Source organism: Protopterus annectens, chromosome 1.part2 (genome assembly GCF_019279795.1).
Source record: "Protopterus annectens isolate FY-2018-M chromosome 1.part2, PAN1.0, whole genome shotgun sequence".
NCBI classification, from domain to species: Eukaryota; Metazoa; Chordata; order Ceratodontiformes; family Protopteridae; genus Protopterus; species Protopterus annectens.
In genome coordinates this window covers 197565570-197591453 of record NC_056727.1, presented here as the reverse complement: position 1 = coordinate 197591453, position 25884 = coordinate 197565570, and positions in this window count along the sequence as shown.

The window sequence follows — 25884 nt, the reverse complement described above, 5'->3', positions numbered from 1 at the left end:
GACTGTTTTTAGGTTCATAGGTTCATACTAGGCTATCTGCCCTAGGGCATTTATAAGCCTAGCCAGAGTATGTTTGGCTTTCGCCACCCATTTTAAATTAATTTTGCTATGCCCTTTTTCGAGGTTAGTATACTGTGCCTCTGTCTAACAGTGACACAGAAGTGATACCCAGGGTAAACCTACGATCTCCCATCCACTCATCAAGATTCCTCTTGAAGAGAGTCAATGAGGGACTCTGCCTAACCTGGACTGGGATTTTATTCCAGAGTGAAGGGAGCCTCTGGGTTATGAATCTGTCCCTCCAGCATGTCCTATTTATTTCAGTGCTGAGGTTCAAGTCTCTCAAGCACGTAGCTCGATGGGATTTGGATTTTTTGAGGTGCAGCATGTCCCTTAATTCCGGGTTGGACATGGCTTTATACATCAGGCACAGGTCACCTCTGAGCAGGTGGTATGCCACAGTGTAGAGCTGGAGTTTCTTTAACCGGGCAGCATATGGCATCTGTTTGAGCCCTTTGATCCTCTTGGTGAGGTACTTTTGGGGTCTTTCCAGTTGCTGCAGGTGTTTGGTAAGGTACATCCCAAAAGGGGCATTGTACTCGATTATGGGCCTGATGAGGGATGAGTAAAGAGGCACGATGACCTCCCCTAATCTAGATGTGAATCCCTTCATGATTAGGTGGGCTATATAAAATGTTTTTCTAACCACTTTGGCCACGTGGTTGTCACATGAGAGATTGCTATCAACTTGGGTCCCCAGGTCCCTAATTACTTCTTCTGTACTTAATGGATTACCACCTATGTGGTAATTTGTGGGCACTTTGTTTTTGCCAAAGGGGATGACTATACACTTTTTGGCGTTTAGCTTGAGGCCATGGCTCTGGCACCAGTTGTCTGTTTCTATGAGGCCCTTTTGGAGGATGCTTGTGTTGGCTGGAGAGTCGATTATGGTGCCCAGTTTGCAGTCATCTGTGAACTTGGACAGCCACAGTCCTTCTGTGTTGGCCTGTACCTCCGAGAAATATATACCGAACAAGAGAGGTCACAGGATTGAGCCTTGTGGAATGCCACTTGTAACTGGTTTGGAGTCTGACATGGCTCCAGCAATTCTAACCATGTGGGTTCTGTCCTTGAGCCAGTTTGCAACCCATCTAGTGACAGGGGTTTATATTTAAGCTGGTGAGCTTATCTATAATGCCCGAGTGGGGTATTGTATCGAAGGCTTTTGCGAGGTCCAGGTAGGCTGTGTGGACCACCTTCCCTTCGTCAATGGCCTTGGTGACTGTTTCAAAGAAGTCAACCAGGTTTAAGAGGCAGGATCTGCCCTTAACAAAGCCGAACTGGGTAGGATCCATTGTCTGTAGGTCCCCAATATCTTTATTTATGAGGTTCATGATGATCCTTTCCATAGCTTTGCAGACCAAGCTAGTCAGGCTTATGGGGTGATAGTTTCCAGGGTCCGTTGAGGCACCACCTTTGTGGAGACGGACCACTGTTGCTGTACGCCACTCTTTGGGTACATATCCTGTAGTAAGGCTGAGATTGAACAGTAGTTTAATGTTTGGGTTTAGCTCTTCTTGGAGTTCATGTAGGACGTAGCCCGGGACACCGTCTGGTCCCATTGATGCTGTGTTTTTTGCTTTGGAGAGGGTGGCTCTTACCTGAGCATTTCAGATGTCAGGGGGGCAGCACTCTGCTGGGATAGATATTTGCCCTTTTTGGTGGGAAGGGGGGAGAAAAGTTTGCTCTGAACCTGTCAGCTAGGATGTTGGCAATGTCTGTGGGTTCGGTGTATTTTTTGTCATTTTGGACTAATTCTGAGCATATCTGGGAATTCCCACCCAGGTTCCTAACATAACTAAAGAAAGCCTTGTGATTATCCTTAGCATCCTGTGCAATTTTTCTCTCGAAGCTGGCCTTAGACGATTTTATGAGTGCCCTTAGTTTTTTTGCTAATACTGATCAGAGATGCCTTCCCTTTTTGGGATTTTGCTCTATCATGTAGTAGCTTCCTCCTTCTATTGTATAGTTTGTTTATGGCTGGGGTCCACCAGACAGGACGTCTGCCTTGGGAGGATTGGGTATTGGTTTTATTTGGGATTGCATGATCCATGCATTCCTGAAGGTGATCATAGAATGCATTTATAAAGGATTCTGCGGTCTGGGCCGTATTTTCCACAGGCCCGGGGGCTTTGAAGGATTTCATCTCGGTTTTGAGGAGTGTGAAATTTGCTTTAGAGAAGTTTTTCACTGTGGTTTTCTGGGCAGGGCGTGGGGTCGGGATGTGAATATCCAGTGAGATCAGTTTATGGTCTGATCTTACCAGTGAGGGATACACTTCTGTTCTGGAGCATAGAGTCCCCATGTTGGTGATGATCAGGTCCAGTATGTTTTTCCCTCTTGTGGGAGTGGTAACAAGTTGTTCCATAGCATTTGAGTTTATGAATTCTAGGAACCTTTGGGCTAGGGTGTTGGAGCTAGAGTAATGCCCCCAGTCTATGTTTGGGTAGTTGAAGTCGCCCAATATAATGGTGTTTGGAGAGACCTTCATATTTTCCAGTGTTCTCAGGAAGGCCGAGTGGGGTTCCTGGGTTTGGGAGGGTGGTCTGTAGCAGGCTATAAACTGGATGGCAGTTTTACCCACTGTTAGTTGCACATGGATAGTCTCTGATGCTTCGTGCTTTGCCACCAACCTGGAGGTGTGGGTATCTTTGATGAATATCGATACTCCCCCTCCTTTTGTGGTTCTGTTCAAGTTTTGGGGCCGAAAAGCATGGTATGAGGTATAACCTGATAGTGCTGGGGTGCTCTCGGGAGCCCTGAACCAGGTTTCTGTTACTGCACAGATATTGATGTTCTCCATGCTAAGGAGAGTTTCAAGTGCGTGCATCTTGAGGTTTAGACTTCTGGCATTAAGTAGCATTACTCTTAGTTTCTTATCCCTTGTGATACATATGGAGGTGGGTTTGTCTTCTGAGCCTTGCCTAAAAAAGGCACTATTGATAATATGCATTATTGCTGAGTCATTTTAGATTACATTATTCTTGTCAACTCTGCTCAAGTTCCCAGGTTCACAGAATGTAAAATTTAAAATTTCTTTGTGATCGGCAGCTGCCAGGAAGTCACCGAGCAATAAAAGACACTTTACTTGTGAAACCTAGTAATTTTCTCTGTCTTAAGACAATAGAAATAAGCTCTTATCCCAGACATCCTGTCTCTTAGCTTGAGATCACACACAGTCATAAAAGTCTTTACTTATCAGCTTATTTTCTTAGCGTTTGCAAGTTAACTCTGTATGCCCCAGTTTTCTACCATGAAAACATACATTACATAGGCATAGAGTTTATACACATTTCTGCTTTCTTCCAGCAGGGAGCATTGTGGTTACATTTTTGAAGCTCAGCACATAACCAGTTTTCTTACATTTGTCAAACAAGCCTGTGGCTCATATTAATATTTACAATGACATAGAATTATTTACAAAATTCGATCTGGCTAGGCTGTCTGCCTCTCAGTTTATCACACCTGTATTCTACACTTTAATGTATACTTGAGTCTTTGCTTGTGTATTTGATGTATCTGGAGCTTTCCTTCCAGAGCCTTACTGAAAATGTATGATTTTGGCTCACTTAGATGTTCCAGGTAAACAAATGCCGATAAATAAATATTTTTTTCGTAAAATCTCTAACATTTCAACCATGAGAATATTTGGCTGTTTTAATATGCATGTCCCCAAATAGTTTTCCTAAATCAATAAGATATGCTGACAGCATGAATATTTACAAGGAGGCACTTTCATCTTACTTAAATGGGAAGAGGTAGTTTTATTCAATTATAACTCAATGTTACTAAAAGGTCTCTAAGGCCATAATATGTTTGTGTTTCTTTAGTTACTCTTTGAATATGTGAAAGTATCATTTAACCATTCATGTTTTTAAATAAGTAGCATTTTACAATATCAATATAATTTTCACTGTAATGGAAGTTAAATGCTGAAAAACATATAAGGTAATAGAGTTCACAATACATGCAGACTATTATTTCATTTCAGTGGATTCACATATGATTGGGCATTTGTTTCTTAAAATTAAACAAAAATGCAGTTAAGGAGATAAATGGGATCGCATCACTGAACCTTTGAAGTAGACTGATTCAGAAATGCACCTATTTAAACACTTTTCACAGTTATATTTTCTTTCAGTTTTCTTGATACTAGAAAAGCTAAATGTACATGTAAATGCACAACAGACTTCTCTTCTCTGTGTACCTGTGTTTGAGGTAAGTACCTACTTTAAGATGTGATTTTCTCCTTCACATGATATGCCTATTCCGGAGATATGCCTCTATTTTCATGTTTCATTTCCTCCTCTACATGATTTTCTGACTCCTCCTTCCCATCGCACGTGAATTTGAAGCTATTTAGTGCACAGGAAACCAGACTACGTAACCAACAAACTGGTGGTATAAATAAATTCAAGAAAGAGGACCCATGTGTTGCATCCCTCTTTTACAGAACCAAAAACAAATGACTTTATGAGGAAGATTTTTGTAATATCATTCATTAAAGTCTAAAATAGTAGATTGTCTTTGATGATATGCTTATATTTCTGCATAATCTATGTCACTCTCAATTTTTAAACTTGTGATTCTGAAAGGCATCCTGCAATCCTACTGTAAATGAGAGTTTTGTGCTACTCAGTACTGAGAATTTATGCTAATTAGGTATCCAGATGTTTTGGCTAGATGTACTTACTTTTCAAAAGTACCTATTTTCTATGTCTGCAGGTAGAGCGGTTTGATGCTATTAGTTGGTTTTGAATAGTGAACTTATTTTATCCCGAGTTTGTCTGTAAGACATGTTCAAAACATACCAGTTTTAAACTATTTATTCTGCCAGTGTACTTGAGATGTACAATTGAAGCACTAAGCTTTCTGACTATGTATTAACAGGGCCGGGATGAATAAATGTATTTTGTACCAGTAAACTTTTGCCATTTCTTCTGACTCTGAAAAATCATATTATTCAGTCTAAGTGATATTTTGACTAGTGGCCATAGAAATAATTGCACTTACTAATTTATGTAAAGGGGAGTACATTAGAAAAAAATGATAACAAAATGAAAACAGAATATCTCAGCCAAATAGTTAAAAATAGTTTAGCTGCTGCAACTTTGAAACAAACAGAAAAGGCTGAAGTTTTTTCTATAACTGATTTGTTACTATTGTAACAGCAACGATTATACCAGTTTGATATACATTAATTTATCTGGTTTCAGAAACATGAGTGCAGGAAAATATTGCTAGACAATAATGGCATTTTGATGAATTCCATGAAGTGTACTTTGGGCTCACAAGAAACCACTGTACTTGGTTTAATGTAAAAGCAAAGCAAATTCTGTTTATAATTCATGAACTAACCACTGCAGATTGGCAATGATGTGGACTGCAACAGTACCATATTAGGAATTTGACTCATTCCCATAAGTTATTTTTTTCTCTGCATTTCTGGTACTGCTCAAATGCTGCCAATCAATCTTATAAGCTGAAACTTCATTACCTACATTATGTTTAGGTTCTCAAGTCCCTACAAATTGCTTGCATAAGTGGAAAATGTCCTAGAATGCTAAAAAACTTTTAATAATAAAATGCTGTGCTGAATGAAGCTTAATTTTACCCAACTAAAGCTGAATACGATGGAAATGAGGCATTAATGAGAAATAAAACTAATGGAATAATCAGTTCTCTAAAACTAAAACTGCAATTTGGATTTAATTAGTTGGCATGGAAAGAAAGGATGGTTAAACATTATTTCAATGACCTGCTGGCAATGTTTTAAAAAGAAACACAGCAATGGCTGTACAATTGCAAACTATTTTAAGGAATTAGAATACATTTCAGTAATGTTATTTTAATATTAACACATAAATCTTTCTCAGTAACAGGAAACACATACCAATGCATAGACTTGGGGGTTGGCATAACAGTTAAGGTGTTTACAACACAAATAAAGTGCAGAGTTTGATTCTCACCTTTTGACTTATTGTCAAGGCTTTGAAATGGCCTGGAAGGGCAGCTTGCCTATGAACCTAAATCTATAAATCTACTATTCCTGCTTTTGTTTGCTGTTTTTGCATAGACACTCTTACATTTGTTTTTGAGCTTTTCTGTACTTAGCAGGGTGTGGGAAGCAGCTCCCTTTCCCAGCAGGATGAAATCCAAGTGTGACTAAAACAAGATTAAGTGCCATCTTTAAAATACATTTCTTTATAAAACTGACTTGTTTAACACTCTGAACCAAAGTGGCTATTTTTTATTATAGGACATACATAAGACATAGAAGGTGTTGCGACTATACATGGTGATCATATATATATATATATATATATATATATATATATATATATATATATATATATATATATATATATATATATATATATATATATATATATGTATATATAGGAGCATGTTCATTTGTTGAAGAATCAAATTATCGAACTCCAACTCACTGAGTACAACTGCTTGATCAGCAACTTATCACAACACAATTAACATCTGATTTTTACAGAGGGCAAGCCCCCCTGCACCCACCACACGCCCTGTTAATTACGTACGCCCATTCACACATGTCTTATGTACACCAACTCAGAGATTGTATTCCAGTGATGAAGGGTTAATTCTATGATTCCCCACTACACTGAGATCCTGAACAGAAAAAAAATGCCAGTACATACAATAAGTTGATTTTTGATCGGTTGTACTGGATTTTTTCAGTTTGATAAGTTCCCTTTTTTTACAACTTATATGTCATATATATATATATATATATATATATATATATATATATATAGAGAGAGAGAGAGAGAGAGAGTGTATATATATATATATATATATATATATATATATATATATATATATACAGATAGATTTTATATATATATATATATATATATATATATATATATATATATATATATATATATATATATATATATAGAGAGAGAGTGTGTATATATATATATATATATATATATATATATATATATATATATATATATATGTTGTTGTTGTGTCTTTTGGCTTTTCCCAGTTAGGGGTCACCACAGCGGAACTCCGGTCCACTAATGATTGGTAGTTGATTGTTACATGCTGAGTTACCAGCCCTGACGCACAACCTTCAACAAAGGTACGCCCATTCACGCATGTCTCCACGCAGAAGACGCTCTAGCTGAGAATTGAACCGGACAGCATCTTACTGTGAGGCGACAACGCTACCGCAGCACCACCACCGCGATATCTATCTATCTATATATATATATATATATATATATATAGACATATATGTGTGTGTGTGTGTGTGTGTGTGCGTATATATATATATATATATCACACATACACACACATATTATATATATATATATATATATATATATATATATAAAGGTATTGTGGGCTTATGTGGCTTCGATACCTAGATACTTTTCATGGAGTCATGTGCGAAAGTGTTGAAGTGTATGTGAGCATCTATGTGTAGCTGAATGGTGTGGCTGCTGCGTGTGTGTACATGTGTGTGTATGTGCGCTCAGAGGAGTAATCACGCATGCAATGTGAGCGAGACTGAGAAGTGCGAAAGTGACTACATGTGAAAAGGAGTGAAGAGAATGTGTACACGAGATGAATGAGGACAGTATGAAAGCTGCATGCAAGTGAGTTATAGAAACTATAATGTGTGAGAGTGAAGGAGGGAGCTATCCATGTGTGTAACAGCTGCAGTGTGATGAACAGAATGGAGATGAATCAAGGGAAGTTACCTGTATCAAAGTGCAACCTGAACCCTGATCTGAGGCAGATTAAAGTGCAGTCTGTAACATAAGGCACATCTGGCACATCTGAAAAGAAAGAAAAGAAAGTACTGCACAGGTTAGTGATTAAGTTATTACAAATGAAAGAACATGCATTTAATGAAGGCAAAAGTATGAAATGCATAACAGCAAATGAATTCAGTTAAGCATGACAAAAATATAAGCAATAGAAAAAAGCATTTAAACATGTTTAAAGTTTTGTATGCTAAATATAACAGTATGCATATAAGTACAAAGTGGACATGATGTCTTTAACTGGAACCACACTAAAGTATTACCAAAATACTAGTGTTACTACACTACTACAGTTGTGCATAGGTGTCAACACAATGGGCAATAAGTGGACAACTACATAACTCCCCCGCCACATGCACATAATAGAGATAATTACAGCAAGAAGAATGTTAATAAAAATGACCAGCCAGGATCCAGTACTAACAGGACAATTATAGCATAGCAGTTGCAGTTAAGGGCACCCAGCCTCTGAAAAAAAAGGGTTCAGTGGAGCTACTTAGTGCTGCATGATACCCACTGACAACTGCCACGTAAAACAGACACACACATAGTCTTACATAGAACACCCACAGGTAAGGCAAGTTTACAGTCACAATGACAGCTTGCAATGCATGTCCACATATCACAGCTGAATGGAAAATGGCAGTAGCACAAAGGGAAAAATACAAAAGGAAAGAAATAGCTTTATTTAGTTCATGTACAAAGATGTATTCCCTGGGACCACAGTAACTGAACCAGCCTGTCACATTATTTCAAGATCTAGCCCCTGCATATGAATACGGAAATGCTGCAGTGCAGAACAGGCAAGCACAAAATGTACTGTTACATCACTCATGTCACTCTCACAAGCTATGCATGCATTTGACATGCTAATGACACTGATGCAGTTCATTAGCAACCCTCAGAAGTCATGTCCTGTGCTGTAGGTCAGCTTCTCATCATTGATAGGCATCTGGGAAAGCATAGCAATTCCAGGTAAGTGCCAGACCAGGTGCATAATCTCACATCTGGTGGTCTTAGAGGGCTTTACTCAAAAGGCCCATAGCTCTCAAGTAGGTGACTAGGTCCCCATTCCCACTTTGTTGTATGGCTCTATGCACTTGTGCCATTTTCAATCCTACTCATTGATGTTTTGCTGTGGGTTGGGAGCCATGTACTGATGTCCCCCAAAATGCATATACCCAGTTTTGCTCCCCAACTAACATACTGACCTGATTAGAACTGGCTATGACACATTTAGTTAATAGCAGGCATAGGCACCTGTGCCATGATTTCACCATGTCTTTCCTTGTGTGAGGGTCAGATTGCATTAGTTTGTTGATATTCCAAAAATCTGTGGGATTCCAGAATGCCATTTACATGATGGACTACATACTGCACCTTGCACCATATTTTTGGGCTTTCCATAAACATAGCTCTGTCTGAAAAAGAACCATATAGGTCATAGTCATCCTGGAAGGTATCAACTAGGTGATCACATCCTCTTGTGATATATTGGCAGGATGAGAATTTGCTTTAACTGCGCAGCAAAGATGGGGTAGTCAGGTGGTATTGGTACACCTACATTCATAGGATTTGCCTTAAGTAGAAGTTGCATCCATGGAGTCTTATCTGAGGGAAATAACAGGGAATGACCTTGTGCACAGCATGTTCAAAGTCAGATATTATGTACTGGACATTCACGCTCAGGTTTGGGCCTTCCACCAGCTCAAACAAGTCCTTAAATATCATTCCTAAAATATTATTGTGTATGCCCACTCATTCTTCTGGGATATTAAAGTGACAAAGAAAGGAAGGCATGTTTTAGCATCCATTGTCCCATCATCCACAAGACTATGTACAAAATACACACTTGATTTTGTGAGAAATCTCTCATCCCTAGGCAGCACTGCAGATCCCAGTAGATTACTTATAGTTCCAGTGATGGTCAGCGTCAACACCATTATGTTTCTATCACTGTCCTCTAGCCACTTCTGAAGGGGTACAGTTTGGGGGTTCAAATCTCATTGTGTTACTATCATGTTGGCCAACTCTGGCTGCCTCTTCTTACTCTCCTGGGTGATTTGCTCTCCTATATTGTGGGCCTACGGTAGATGCTGCTCAGTTTTTCTCTTACAGATGTGGTGTGCAGGTCTGTATTATAGTAATTGGTAGGTTTTCTGAAGACAAGTATCAAATTCACTGTAACATGTAAATGTTCATCATTCTTTGTATATTACACTGTAAAAAAATTGATGTTTATCTTTTCTGTAAAATTGTAGACATATATAGTGTTTGTTGGGTCTACTTTAAGCTCTCAAAAGCAGTAAAACCCGAATCCGAATCATGCGACACGTAAACAGCGGACCGCGAATACGTCAAACGAACAAAACCGTGAAAGAGGAAATATTGAAATTGCATAGTTGGCCTGTCTGCGGTATAGCTCCGTAAGGTAAATGTGCTATAGTTACGGACCATAGGGTTAGGGAGGGGTTAAGGTAAGTACATAGGTAGGTAGTGTATGTAAGGTTTTGTGTAGGTAATGTATGTAAGGTTTAGTGTAGGGTTTTGTTAAGTGTATGTATGTGGAATATTTAGTTTGTTTGGGTATAGCTCCATAGGGGAAGTATGCGGTAGTTACGGACCTTAGGGTTAGTGAGGGGTTAAGGATAGTGCATAGACATTTGTGTATATGGGGTTAGTGTATGGTTAGCAGTAGGATTTTGGTGCTTTAATTTAGGGTTAGAAGTAGGGATTTGGTTAGTGTATGTATGTGTTTTTTTTATTGTGCTTGTGTAGGTAGTGTGTTGCGGGTGGTGGGTTGGCCGACTATGACGGTTCAAGGTTTACATTTTCACTCTTTAGTACGTTTGATGTATCCGCAGTTCACTCTTTATGTGTTGTGTAATTTGGATTCGGGTTTTTCATGTTTCGAGGGTATAAAGTAGACACGTGTTTGTTATCTTACTAAATTGTACATTTGTGGAGCTTTCCTCCCAGGCCTCTGCTAAAATGTGCCTTTTATGCCCCAGTTACACTATCCCAGTAATTAAATGCTAATAAGTAATAACTTACCAACTAAGTAAACATGTTATGGTGGTTCCTGGAAAGCTGTACCTGGAATATGGATAGAAGTAACAGTGCCTGATACATCTTTACTGTTAGGTTAGGGCCATTGTGGTGGGAGAGATGCATTTCCCAGTCTCTGCCCAGTACCTTTTCCTGTCGTGATGTCACTTCCATGACATATCTCTGTCTACTTCTTTATACATTCCCAATAATGACAGTCTTGTGTTGCCTATTTCTTAATGTAAAGGTAGACCTCCACAGTTAAGCATGAGTTCTCTGTCTATGATGGTGCAGCTGGGTAAATTTACCACACTACACCAGGCCTTCACCATTCAATGGCTTATATTCCACAACTGTGTCCCTCCTTTTCCAAGTGTCGATGCCCCGGTAAGTGACCCTTACTCAGGCGAACTTTGCCCCTTACACTACTACCCTTTGTAGGAACCCTTCCTGTATATCAGTTACTGGGGCTCATTACCCTTTCACACATCTATCATCTGGACAGGTATTCTTTCTGCTCTGTATTGCAGAGGGACCAGTGCAGCTTGACTTTCCAACCCTGCTGTGCTGCTTGAGGTATGTGGTGGCTGCCTATTGTCTGCCTTTCTATGCACATTCTACTCTTTTATTCTGTTAAAAATCAAGCCTTCTCTTTATTGTTTTCCTTTTTATTGCTCTTCAGAATTTTGTTTTTCTTCCGCTCCCAATCCACCTTGGACATGTCCCCACTGCTTGGAAGCCAATAATTATCTGTGTAGCTTCTGCTTGCCCTAACTATGGGGATGTGCATGCTTCCCTGGGGTGGGGTGAGTTGATACACTTTGTTCTTACCAGATTAAATGTTACATTTGATTTCCACTTTGAAGATTTCTTAGTTAAAATACAAAAGGGCTCATTATTTACAATGAACTTCATTGTACTGCAACCTGCCTTCTCCTGTTTCTTACACTCATTTCTACCTTTGTTCTTGAGTTTAATTCTAGTTTTTGTTTATATTCCCTTCCAAATTTTAAAATGTGATTTTGCTCTTATATTTAGTTAAATGCCAAAATCAATTAAAAATAATCTCTCACGTTTAACTTAGACTATTGGCTGTTAAAAACTCTCCATTAGCAAAATTTCAGAAAAGATATGCTACGAGAAATCTACGAAGGAAAATTTCTCTACTTAATGGGAACAAGTTGTTTTCTCAATATAAATTTGTTACTAAAAGGCTAATGCCATAATAGTAGTGTTCTTTAGTTACTCTTAGACCAATCTGATGACCTACAATTAGCAAATTCTTAATACTTCTTTCAATACATTAATTTTACTTAATCACGTTAAATCTGAACTCATTTAGTATAAGTTCACATCCTCAGCCTATATAATTTCATGTTCCATCCTTGCCTTTTTCAAAATTAAACATACCCTAAGGAAGATAATGGGAACCTCACTAAGCTTTGAGCCATGTTCACCAAATCTCTATATTTATAACATTACAATTAAAAATTCACTATTCATCATCTGAACTAAATAAATTCCTTAATGCAGACTTCTCTATCTCAAATACCGTCATAGTCTACCTCTTTAAGTAAAATAATCCTGAAATGATAACCATTCTGACCCACCTACTCCCCAAATTCTTTCTCCTCAAATTTTTGCCTCCTTCCCATACAAATTTGCATCTTTTACCAAACAACGAACCAATAAACGTGTTTCCTAGATTCAAATTTAGGTCCTTTAACTCCTCTATGTCAGAATAAAACTTCTCCCCTAGGAAGCTATTTTATCATATTACCTCTAGAGTTAGATCTCTTGATATATGTAACTAGCATTCTAAATCACTCTTTTAACTTTCCTATTCTGAAGTTCCACAGTCCTACTTAAGGCCAGTTTTTCTCATTTTACTCAAACTTTCTCTATTAGTTCCTGTCTTCTGCTATAATACTTACTTCCAAATTATTTATTTTCATTCCCAGTGACTGCATCTTTCACAAAAATTTTCTCCTAATAAATGGTTCTCTACCATTGTTCTTTCAACCATAACAATTTAAACTATTTATCCCCAATGTACTCCTTCATTTAAGCTTGGATCAAACATGGTATTAATTTCCGGACATAACAATTCCTAGCTTAAATTTGCCAATACTTAATTTAACATCAATATCCCAAAAAAATCTACCTAAAAATTGGATCCTTGATAATTAACTAATTTCTAAACTTTAGCCACTAAAACTAAACCACTTATCCACTATCTAATGCCCCCCATATATATAGTCCCAAACATCTTAAACAACGAACAAATTATTCTTACTGATTTGTACTATTTACACAATAGAATATCCTGTCTACAATAATTAGTGGTTTCATACCATGATTCTGACAATTCACAATAATTATTGCCTTTTAGCCTTCCTACTACTTTGCCAACAAACCACTTATTGCTTATTAAAGCAAAGCAATTCTGTTAAATTATGATAACCACTTCAATTGCAAATGACTCAACAGACCATATTAGAATTTGATCGTAAATATGAATTTTACCACATTTCTTACTGCTCAAATCTCCAATCAACTTATAACTAAACTTATTCCTCACATTTAGTCTCTTGTCATAACCAATTCTTGCTAATGAAAATTCCTAACTAAAACTTAATATAAATCTCTTAATTGCTTAATTTTACCCATCCCTACTGGATATGAGGACTCTACTAAACCTCTCAACAACTTTTAAAACTAAACCATTTGATTAATTTTCATGAAAAAGATTTCCATTATTTCACTGATTGTTTTAAAAGAAACCAAATGTGTACAATCTTTTTTTTTATGATTTGTTATTTAATAATTTTTTTAATTTAACACTAAATTTTATTTTAATGGATAAAATAATGAAATTGGGTTTCTGCTCACTGAAAAGGACATGTATCAGTGACTAGCCCGGTTAACTGTAAATTATATAGTTTAAATCCTGAATTTCACTTTCCTAGAATAATCTTTTATCTACTATTCAAGTAAGGTGTTTTTTAAATGTCTCGATCTTAAGCTATTTTTTAAATACAGGACTGAGAAAATGCTTTCTATTAGTAATTCATTTTCTATTTATTGAATGATTGTATGGAAGAAGCTATCAAATCACTTTTTAAATAAGTGGATGTATGCTTTTCATAATACTTTGTTTAGAAGGTTACACTTAAGGCTGTGATGATTTAATTGAAGTATAAAAATATAGTTAATAATGGTTCTTAGGGAACCTGATTTTTAATTGTTGATTAGTCGGTTATTAAACAAATCATTTGTTAAAGTTTGTTATTTTAACTAATTAAATTTATTTTTCAAGGTTAACTGCACTCCACAGGGCCTTTTAACTAGCCATGTTTTGCTTACCTTTTAAATTTATTTGAGATATGCCCTTTTATGAGGTTTATTCATTTCACATGAAATCCGAAAACATCCCATCATCAATAAGTTGATTTCCTCTTGTCAGGATTTTAGTTGATGCCTACCTACTGCTTATTTTATTAATAAGGGAGCTTGGGTTATAATCGTCCTCAGGAGTCCTATTTATTTAGTGCTAGTTAATTTATACATATATGTATTTGGTTTTCAGGCCTGAACATTAATCCTGGAATTGAAGCCTTAAATATAGACAAATTCATAACAGGCGCACCATCCTGAGACTGATTTTTAAACCGGAGAATGGCATCTGCTTTGACCCTTTCTTTGTAGCCCTTTTGGGGTCTTCCGTTCTGCAGGTGTCTGGAAGGTATTCCAAGGCCATGTACTATTCTGGGCCTGCCTAGACATATAAGGATATGCTCCCTAATGAATCTTTGTTAGTTGGGTTAAAGATGTTTTTCTAAGTTAGTATGTCCCGGTTGTATATGGGATGCTAATTGTCCCCAGTCCCAGTCTTCTTCTGATTAATGGATTCACACTTGTGTATTTTCCAGTTTGGTTTGCAACGTGAATATACACTTTTGGCATTTACTAGAGCCTGGTAGGACCTGTTTTTTACGGGCCCTTTGGAGTCTTACTTATGCCTGGACGTATTTTCGCTTTGCATTTGGACAGTGCAGCTAGCTTCCCTGCGGCTGCTTAGGTATTATGTCCTGACTGAGGCCCAGTACTCTTTACTTTGTAAGTTGACTGACTTGGTCCCATTTTAACTTGGTTTTTTTGTTCAGTTCAATCCACTTGACATAGGGGTTTATATTTAAGCGTAATTATCTTGTATTCCGCTTGGGTAATTATGAATGGCTTTTGGGGTCCAGGTAGGCTATTGGCACGTGTTTCCCTCAAGTCTGGGACGTTCAAAAATTCCACCGTTTGAAGAGGTTGTGGCCTTAAAATTCCAATGGGTAGGCCAGTTTTGTAGGTCCCAATTCATTGTAGGCATCACTGTACCTTTCCTTTCACCAAGACAGTCAGGCTTTCGGTGTAGTTTCGAGGTCCGTTAGCCCACTTTGTATGAGGCCCTGTCCTTTGTATAATTTCTGGGAGTACCTGCTAGTAGGCTGATTAACAAGTTCCTGAATTTGGTATTTTTCTTGAAGTCATGCTTCTAAACGGGCTAAAGTCCCATGAGTATGTTCTTGTTTGAAGGCGCTCTTACTGATCTTTTTAATCAGGATGGGAATGCATGGGATTATTCTTTCTTTCATCTAGATTTGGCTGATGTTGGCATTCAGTCTTTTGGTGATTTATGTTTTGGAGATCTGAGATATCTTTGGAATTAAGGTACATATCCATAATCTGTTGTTTCCTTAGGTCAGTGAAGTCTTTGTGCAATGGTTCTTGAGTGTATGTCCTAGTTTTGCAATCTGTCTTATAGCACTTCTTTTGGATTTGTGTATCAGTTGTGTTAAGAGCAAGAGAGTGTTTGTTAAAAGTGCTTGTGTTATTTTAAGAGCCTTAATGTAATTTCAAAAACAACAAAAAAGTGCAACAGAGACAGTTCTCCAAAGTCTACAAAACACTTGTTTATTCAAGAGTTAGCGTGTGTGTGTGTGTGTGTGTGTGTGTGTGTGTGCGTGTGCGTGTGTGTGCATGTGTGTGCATGTGTGTGTGTATATACACGTTTGTGTAGGCGTGTGTATGTGCATGTATGTGTGTGTGTGTGTATATGTGTGTATTTGTGTATTCTTTCAAATATGGCAATATCCCCCATATTGCAGTTGCAAGACCTGTAACACAGTTATCAAAAATAAAGAGCAGAGCATATGAAAGAACAATGAATGTCAAAACTCACCTCACTCCTTTTACAGCATTGTATCCCCATTGCCCCATTGTCAGAGTTTTTACACCAATCACACCCATGTTCCTTATATGTACTATTCAGTGGTAAAGCAATCTCAGACTTAGCATGACTGACTCCTTTTTCTCCAAATTAGTCTTGTTTTTCTAAAGACCACATTCAGAATTTCAGTTACCATGGGAAAATCATACAGGCTTTTAAAAACTTATTGGTGGACAATGCTTAGTGGTGAACAGGTTTCTGACCAAGTGGTCTGTAACTTGAAACTCTGTGTGTGGTAATTTTATCACAGTACATAAAGTCTACTTCTTTGCACCCTAATGCTATCAGTGAACAACAGATGAGTTATGGCTAGCTATCTCACTTGCCAACAGCAGGAATGTTCCTCCTACCGAGTATGCTATATGGATCAGTCATTTTCATTGACCTATATATGTCCTTCTGTCTTAAAATAGAACAATCCTAGCATTTGCTAACTAGGTTTATTGCTGATCATTCTCATGGTTTTACCATGGGACCCTTCTCAAATTCCTTAACCATTTGGAATATAAGGAGTATATCACATAATGTAATATGGTCTACAGACTGGTCTCTTCTGCTAAATACCCCATTGCTTCAGCTGTCCTAAGGTAATACGACCCTACACACATAGACTAGGTCAACAGACTCTAACCTTGCAGAAACCTTGTGTTGCTCAATGCATGATCTAAGTCTTGCTTCTCTTTGGCTGTTGGAAGGTTGTAGAATATACTGTCTGTGGTTCTCAGGCAAATATCAAGCAAAACTACATATAATCATGTATTGTAATCATGCTATTGTCATGCATATGTAATCATGTATTATTGTCATATATTGTAATCATGTTATTGTCAAGCATTGCAGTCACATTATTGTCATGCATATGTAATCATATGTTATTGTCATGCATTGTAATCATGTTATTGTCATGCATTCTAATCATGTGTTATTGCTATCTAATTATATAACTGTGATTTTGCCCTCCCTAAAATGCGCAAGATTTGTCAGAAATTCCAAGATGCCTGGCCTTCTCCATTTTTTTCTGTAAGGTTAGCAGTACATTTGAAACACCGTACATCACATCCATTAACTCTTCAGGCTCCATAGTATATCAGTACCTTTATTTGTCATTCTCTTCACTGCACCCATAATCACTCCATTTTCTCTTTCAGACATATATTGTGGGTATTGTTTGTATATACTAAAATGAATTAATTGTTATCCACAACTCTGAAAACTTTGTTCATTATCAGTTCTCAACCTGCCAGCATTGGATTATTCAAAATGACTAATCTATTCTATTCACAAATGGATATGCATGCCAGGTAATCTACATACCAGGTCATCTACATGCCAGGTAATCTACATATATTTGACACCACTTGTGTGTCTTCTCTTTAATGGCTATCAAAATTACTTTGCGTTTAAGCTTCTTATTAATGACAAATGTGCATATATGCCAATCACTCTAGCAACACTTGAGATTGCTATTAAAACTATCACTGTCTCTCTGGCAATACATATCAAAACTACTTTGCATTTTTAAGCCTTCTATTCTCTTTACATAGCTGCTACACCCATGATTTTCCCATTACTACCTCTTTCATGTCTTAAGTTTGTTGCTTCAGTTTATATATTATTGTATTTCATATCTGTTTTGGATGTGGAAGAAAACCAGAGAAACCAACAAAAACCCATGTGGACACAGGGACACACAAAGTATTGCCACAGAAGGCACCCCAGTTGGGAACTGAACCAGTGAATCAAGAACTGTGAAACAACAATGCTACATGCAGCATCACTGTGCTACATGTGTGTGTATGACGGGAATGTAAATGAGTGCCTGTGGGATTCCTGTCATGGCCTGGTATCTAGTCAAGGATTAGTTGTCTGGTTTATCAGGATAGGGTCTGGCTCACACATAGCCCTGAACAACAAAAGCCATGTTTGTAGAAAATAATTAATGAATGCATTTAGTATTAGGAGTACATAGATCTGTGATACTTTCTGCATTTGCCACAACATTGAGACACCGCTAACATTAGAAACTGCCACAACACTAACTTCATTGTTGCTGAAATGTGAATGTAAATGCGCATTCTCTTACCCCTTGAGGTTGAATAACCTTGGAATGAGAACATTTAGAGTTGTGCTAGTGTCTGTGTTGCAAGGAAGCCTGACAGCATGAATCATTGCAAAAATGCCTCTTTTTTTTTTCTTTTTAAGTTCATTTTTAATGACATTGCAATGTATCTGCCATGATTTTAGTTAGCTCAGTGTTGTTATGCTCACTGTACTGGCATAAATCCTTTTACTTGGCATATACTTCCAATATTCTTCCATGAGAATCCACTGAAAATGATCTCTGCTCAAGTGAACTATCACAATTAACAAATGGGAAATTAAATAAATAAATAAAGGAAAAGTAACATAGTAAGTTCTGATGGATATGTTATGGTGCACAGTGAGGTTAGCTGTAGCATAAATTAATCATGACAAGATCAGAAATGTAGACTACAAAAGTAGTCAACCAAATGGGTATCATTTGAAATGTTGAGACCCAATAGACTGAGTCCTGAAACATGGAAACTGATTGGCTGAAAAATGGACTTACAAATGCCAAGTCCAAGATGACCATTTCTTGGGATTTTCCATTTTCTCTGAGATATGGCGATCATAGAGTTGGTATATATAAGTCTGAGGGTGCAGGGGGTTTGACCTCCCTTCTGGGGGTGCAAGGGGGCTTGACTCCTGCAAAATAAAGGACATCAGCGATCTTCAAAATTGCTTGTCTCCTGCAGTTTCGATCTTTTTTTTTGGGGGGGGGGGGCAGTCAGCACTCTGTGTTATGAGTGCTGACTTTTCAAAAGGGAGCCAACCAAATGTGTTAATGAAAATGGATGATGTTACTAACAGTAAAGAAAAGTAGCCAAAGAAAATGCCTCATTCTGACTTTTTCTTTCTCTCTCTCTCTTTCCCTCTCTCAAAGATACCTATATATGCTATGAATGATCAACTCCCAATCACACAAATAAATAATTGGCCCAATCATAAATGACAAAAAGCACCAGTACACGAAACATTAAACCACACAAGATTATAAAGCTATTGCAAGCTTCATAAAGAATTGCAGCCCATCTAAATTAACCCTCAAGAAATGTATTCATTCTTATTATAAAAAAGAAATTGATACAAATAAATGAAAAATCAGAAGAAAAAAATGATTGCGACCAGGCTCTCAGAAAATGGCATTATTGGCAAATGAAACCTGATTCTAACTAATCAAAGTAACTTAAACAAACTAATATTATAACTATACTTTATACCTAAAAATACTAATACAAATCTAATTACATCTCATGGATTTTTTTAAAAATGATAAGGATATAAATATTGAAAGTGGGGGAAATGAATTTACAGATCTGAATATAACTAACACAGAAGATGAGTTTTTTTCTTGTGATTCTGAATTAAATAGTATGGAATGTAATGAATTGGATACAAGTAAAGTTATAGTAAAAAGTTCTTTTACACCTCCATATCGTAACGACAACATTAAATATTTATATAAATCGTTGTTACATAATTTAGAGGCTGACTTTTATTATTTCAAGCAACACAAAGCTCAAATTAAATATAATTTACAGAAGGAAGAATGGAATAGTTTGGTAAACTTGGGACAAAATGATAACATGGTATTCAAACCCTCGGATAAAGGGGGAAAATTGGTAGTATTGAATGTCATCCAATACTTGGACATGTGTCATGTACATTTAAAGAAAAATGAGATATATGAAAAGATCAAAATATCTGAATATGAGGATGCACAAAGGAAATACGAGTATATTATAGATAAAGGGTATAGGTTAGGATATTTGTCTTATAAAGATGTGAAAGAAAAATTTAATCTAAACAAACCAAGAATGCCATGTTTTTACTGTTTACCCAAACTACATAAAAATGAGTTTCCCCCACCGGGACGTCCTATAGTTTCAGCTACCAATAGTTTTCTACATAATGTTTCTATTTTTTTACATACATATTTAGTACCATATGTACACAGGCTACCATCATATGTTAAGGATGTATTTTCTCTTATTGATTGTATTAAAACTATAAGATGGGAAGAAAGTATGTATTTTGTGGTGATAGATGTAGTGAGCCTATACACAAGTATAAAACATGAGGATGGATTGTTTGCTATTAAGCAATGTATAGGTGACACAGCAGTTACTGAATATGTGTTAGAATTGTTACATATGTGTTTAAATAACAATATATTTGAGTTTAATGGGGATATCTATAGACAAAGGCAAGGTACAGCAATGGGGGCTGCTTTTGCTCCCAGTTATGCCAATATTTTTATGGGAATATTTGAGAATAAATATATATACACAAACTCATTCTATAATAAGTATGTCTATAGATATTTCCATTATATTGATGATTTATTGTTTATATGTAAGGGTGGGCAGGATAATATTCATCAGTTTTTGGAAGAAATAGAGAATAACAATATGAATATAAAATTTGATGGACTACAAAAAGGTAATACAGTACAATATCTGGATATTACCTTAAAAGGACAGAATAATCAATTGATAGAATATCAATTACATAGGAAGTTTCAGGGTTCGGGCTCAGTGTTATATGGGACAAGTTATCATCCACCACATGTGATTAAATCCATTCCTTACACTGAGTTTAATAGAGTGAAGCGACTATGTAGTAACCCTAACATTAGGGAGAAAGAATACTCATTAAGTTACAATAAATTTAAGAATAGAGGATATTCTGAGAGTGATTTAAAATATAGTTTAAGAAGAATTAAGAACAGTAGCAATAATAATAGTATTGGTAACAGTTGTAATAATAAGGAAGCAAAAGATATAGTATATTTTGTTTCAACATTTTCTTTATTGTCTGAACAGGTTAAGAGACGAGTAATGTTTAGCTGGAATGTTCTTAAAAAGGAAATGGAATTTTTAAAAAATATTGGGCTTAGTTTCTCCTATAATAGAGGAAGAAATGTGCAGGATTTTATAGTACATAGTCGATTTAAGACACCGAGGATGTTAATGTACAAACAAGTGAAACATCAAGGCACAAGAAAATGTGGAAAGTGTACTATATGCAAGTACATAGTTCCACAGTTTAAAGTTATTAATGGAACTGTTTTTGAAACTAGGGGAACTTTTAATTGTAAATCAGAACAGGTTATTTATGGTATAGAATGCCCTTGTGGCAAATTTTACATTGGAGAAACCAAAAGAACCTTGTGCTGCAGGTTAAAAGAACATGTTAGAGACATTAAAAATCAGAAAGAAAGTAGTCCTTTAGCTGTACATTTTTATAAATATCACAATAGTAAACCTGACAATTTAAAAGTCACAGTATTGGATAATGTTAAGAATGAAGCATATTGTAGTGAACAACATATAACACAAATATTAAGGAGAAAGGAATTATGTCTTATACTAAAATTTAATACATTAAGTCCAAATGGACTGAACCATGACTGTTCCTGGAAAAGTTTGGTATAAGTTCATGATAATTGTATACATGTTTTTTTAAAATTTTTTTTAAAACATTTGTAACTTGTTTCTTTAATTTAATTTGTAATTAATTGAGTGTAATTACTTAATTGTTAGTAGGGGTGTGTCTTTTGAAATGTATTTAAAGTGAGTTATTAGTCTTTGTGGAATTTTTACTCTGTAAAGGCAAGTTTTGCCGAGGCGCTAGAGAAAATTACGTGTGTTTTTTACCTTCAAGTGGATTAAATATTATCCAGACGTGCAGTGGAGTCTTTCTTTCGTGGTATTACAAACTAATATTATAACTATACTTTATACCTAAAAATACTAATACAAATCTTGATCACTTTAAATATATAACCAAACAGTAAAAAAAAGCCTAAATAATATCAATATTATACATTCCAGTCTCAAGGTTACAGTCAATATATTAGCAGACAAATTTAGTGCTAACTTTACCCCACATACCCACATTGTTGTGCCTGCTGTCCCCAAAAATTCAGTTTCCTTTGTAATTGCCTTGGAGCAAATGTTAGAATCCCTGTCAATGTCTAAAAATATTGTCTCTATGGAACCAGATAGCATAACAGGCTTCATTCTTATCTGTGCCAAGTATGTATTATCTGACTTAAACTTTTCAACCTCAGACAGTCCACAGGATTTGTCTCTGATGAATGGAGAACAGTGATTTTGAATCCTCTATACAAGGGTAGATCCTCTACAGACCATCGTAATTATGGGCCCATCAGACTCACAAGCCTTATATTTAAGGTTGTAGATTGTATCACAGCAGAACTTATTTATGCACAAGATATCAAACTTACTTTAAAGTTGAAAGCAGGTACTATTTGATTTTTAATATGAAATTATATACATTTTTTAGTATATAAAGTAACTAATGGAATTTTATTATTGGCATTAACTTCTATGTTTGTACATATGTTTTTTAGCTTTTAGTATTCAAAATGCACTAGGATTTTATGAAGGTAACAAAATGTTTTGTAACTTTGTTCATAGGTTCATACTAGGCTATCTGTCCTAGGGCATTTATAAGCCTAGCCAGAGTGTGTTTGGCTTTCTCCACCCATTTTAAATGAATTTTGCTATGCCCTTTTTCGAGGTTAGTATACTGTGCCTCTGTCTAACAGTGACACAGAAGTGATACCCAGGGTAAACCTACGATCTCCCATCCACTCATCAAGATTCCTCTTGAAGAGAGTCAATGAGGGACTCTGCCTAACCTGGACTGGGATTTTATTCCAGAGTGAAGGGAGCCTCTGGGTTATGAATCTGTCCCTCCAGCATGTCCTATTTATTTCAGTGCTGAGGTTCAAGTCTCGAGCATGTAGATCGATGGGATTTGGATTTTCTGAGGTGCAGCATGTCCATTAATTCCGGGTTGGACATGGCTTTACACATCAGGCACAGATCGCCTCTGAGCAGGCGGTATGCCACTGACTAGAGCTGGAATTTCTTTAACCGGGCAGCATATGGCATCTGTTTGAGCCCTTTGATCCTCTTGGTGAGGTACTTTTGGGGTCTTTCCAGTTGCTGCAGGTGTCTGGTAAGGTACATCCCAAAAGGGGCATTGTACTCAATTATGGGCCTGATGAGGTATGAGTAAAGAGGCACGATGACCTCCCCTGATCTAGATGTGAATCCCTTCATGATTAGGTGGGCTATATAAAATGTTTTTCTAGCCACTTTGGCCACGTGGTTTTCAAATGAGAGACTGCTATAAATTTGGGTCCCCAGGTCCCTAATTACTTCTTCCGTACTTAATGGATTACCACCTATGTGGTAATTTGTGGGCACTTTGTTTTTGCCAAAGGGGATGACTATACACTTTTTGGCGTTTAGATTGAGGCCATGGCTCTGGCACTTTGTATCTTGCATTTTGGTGCCACCTTTCTTAGAAAGTGAGATGTTGCATAAGATGTTGTATAACATACGTTGCACTTGGGCCTGGCCCCACTCCCTCAAGGAAGTGAAGTTCATCCCTTAAGGAAGTGATGTTTTTATGGTATTTAAAGGGTGTGAGGTAGTGTATCTGTTTGTCTGATGATGTTTCTGTAGCACTGGAAATGAAAGCACTTACATTTGTTTATTAAAATGCTGTTTTGTGGCTTTGGAGTAGTGTTCTTTCTTCTTGCAGTGTCACTTTTCACTGATGGGCTTGGTTACATGTGTGCATGTTACTTATCTTTACCTGGCCAAGACTTTTGACACTATCCTCTATGCTGGTATTATTGAAAACTTAAGAGAAATTTAATGTAAAGCCCTATATTGCCTGCTGGTTTGCAGACTGACTGCCCAATAGATCCTGGGTAGTGAAAGTTACTCACACCCCATCTGAATGTATTATTATTTTATTGCAAGATGTACATAAAATATTACATGTTATAAGTGGCAATTAAATATAAAGCTGTTTTCATTTTGTGCTTGAAAATGGCGTACCTAGAACTGCCAGAAATGCTTTCATTGCAAAGGAATTTTGTCAGAAAGTTGTATGTTTTGTGTTCAGATATTTCATCTCTTCCTAACTATGAGTGATATTACTGAGATGCCTGAAAATGAACAGCATGTTGCATTTCTAAATATTAAAAGGAAGAAGCTTTGGAAGATAAAATAATGAATTTCAGAGAGGGAAAGTGAGAATACTGCAATGACGAGACAGAGGTTTCAGAGCGACCATGAGTCAAGAATGAATTTGTTTTTCATTCACAATCTGATCTTCAAGACGGTGTGAGTCCCCAATGAATGCATTCATTATTATGTTAATAAACCAAAGAACTGTGCCAAAGACCATGAGTTTGGTTGAGTTAGAAGACATCATTAAGACAGAAAATTCTGCCTGGGATACAAAATGACAAGTTTAGGAGCAGGTAGGTAAGGGAAGCAGAACTAAAAACTAAGTAAAACTACTGCTGTGTAGGGAACAAGTGAAATTTTGTCTTCACAATTAAAGTTAACCAATGAAATTGAATTATGTAAAATAATATAAAATTGTATGCAAGACAGAAGAAAGGACAAAATGCAAAATAGAGTGAAAAAAACATTTGAGATGTGACTGAACACATGAAAAATACACATGTACTGTATTCAATCTGTTGTATAACAGCTGTAGCAACAACAGACTACGGTTTTAAATTGTGGAACAAAGAAATGAGTTTCAGTTCAGTAAATTTGTAAGTCATGGAACAAAGCAATGAAAATATGCTCTTTGTGGGAACAAACAAAGCTGAAAGAGTGAATGCCATGTAGTAGTTATGTTACAAAAAACGTGACAAGGCAATTATATATTTTGGAAGAAAAGCTCACATTCAATAAGTGAAATATTTAAGCTAAATACAGATGCAGTGCATAATGTAAAGTTGCACAAATGTTCAAACCACGAAATCTGAAATGGAATGAGTTGAAGTATTCTATTTACAATCTACTTACTCAGGTAATAGTGTGAAACCACTGAGCCAGAAATTACTTACTTGTACATCTAACAGCAAGAATAAAGACTTCATTTCCAAATAGCTGGAATGGAAGGCTCGATGGTATTAGGCTGACATTTTAGACACTTCTCATGGTGAAAGGAATTCATGATGTTGTAATGCAGGAGTAATTTATTTCATGACATGATGACTTGACTCCCTCGAAGAAGTGTGAGACTCCCTACTGAGAGTCCTGATACTTCAAAAATTAAAGCATAATATAAAAAAGCACCTTTTTAAACATGTAAAACTTTTAAAGTTGATGAGGTGATCTGCACTCTTCCATACTCTACTACATACATACATTAACTCCAAGATTGAGATAACTCAGTCTCAGAATTAGTGTGTATTTACCCATTTATAACTTTTCAATACTCATACTTTTAATGATAGTAATAATAATGTTTACCAGGAGAGCACCATATTCAGGTAAATCATACAGTTTTACTTGTGTTGTGTACTAAAAGGAAAGACCTCTCACATTCACAAGCTGAACTGAAATGGAACTGAGAAGAATGGAGGGTAAGGACTTTAAGAAATAAATAGCCAGTTTAAAGGATAAACAGCATAGTGAAATCAGATGAAATTCATATTTGCACTGGAAGATGCTGGGACCTAATTGTCTGAAGGCAGAGATGGACAAGTTGCATCTAGAATAGGCTTAATGAGGCAAATATCCATGCATC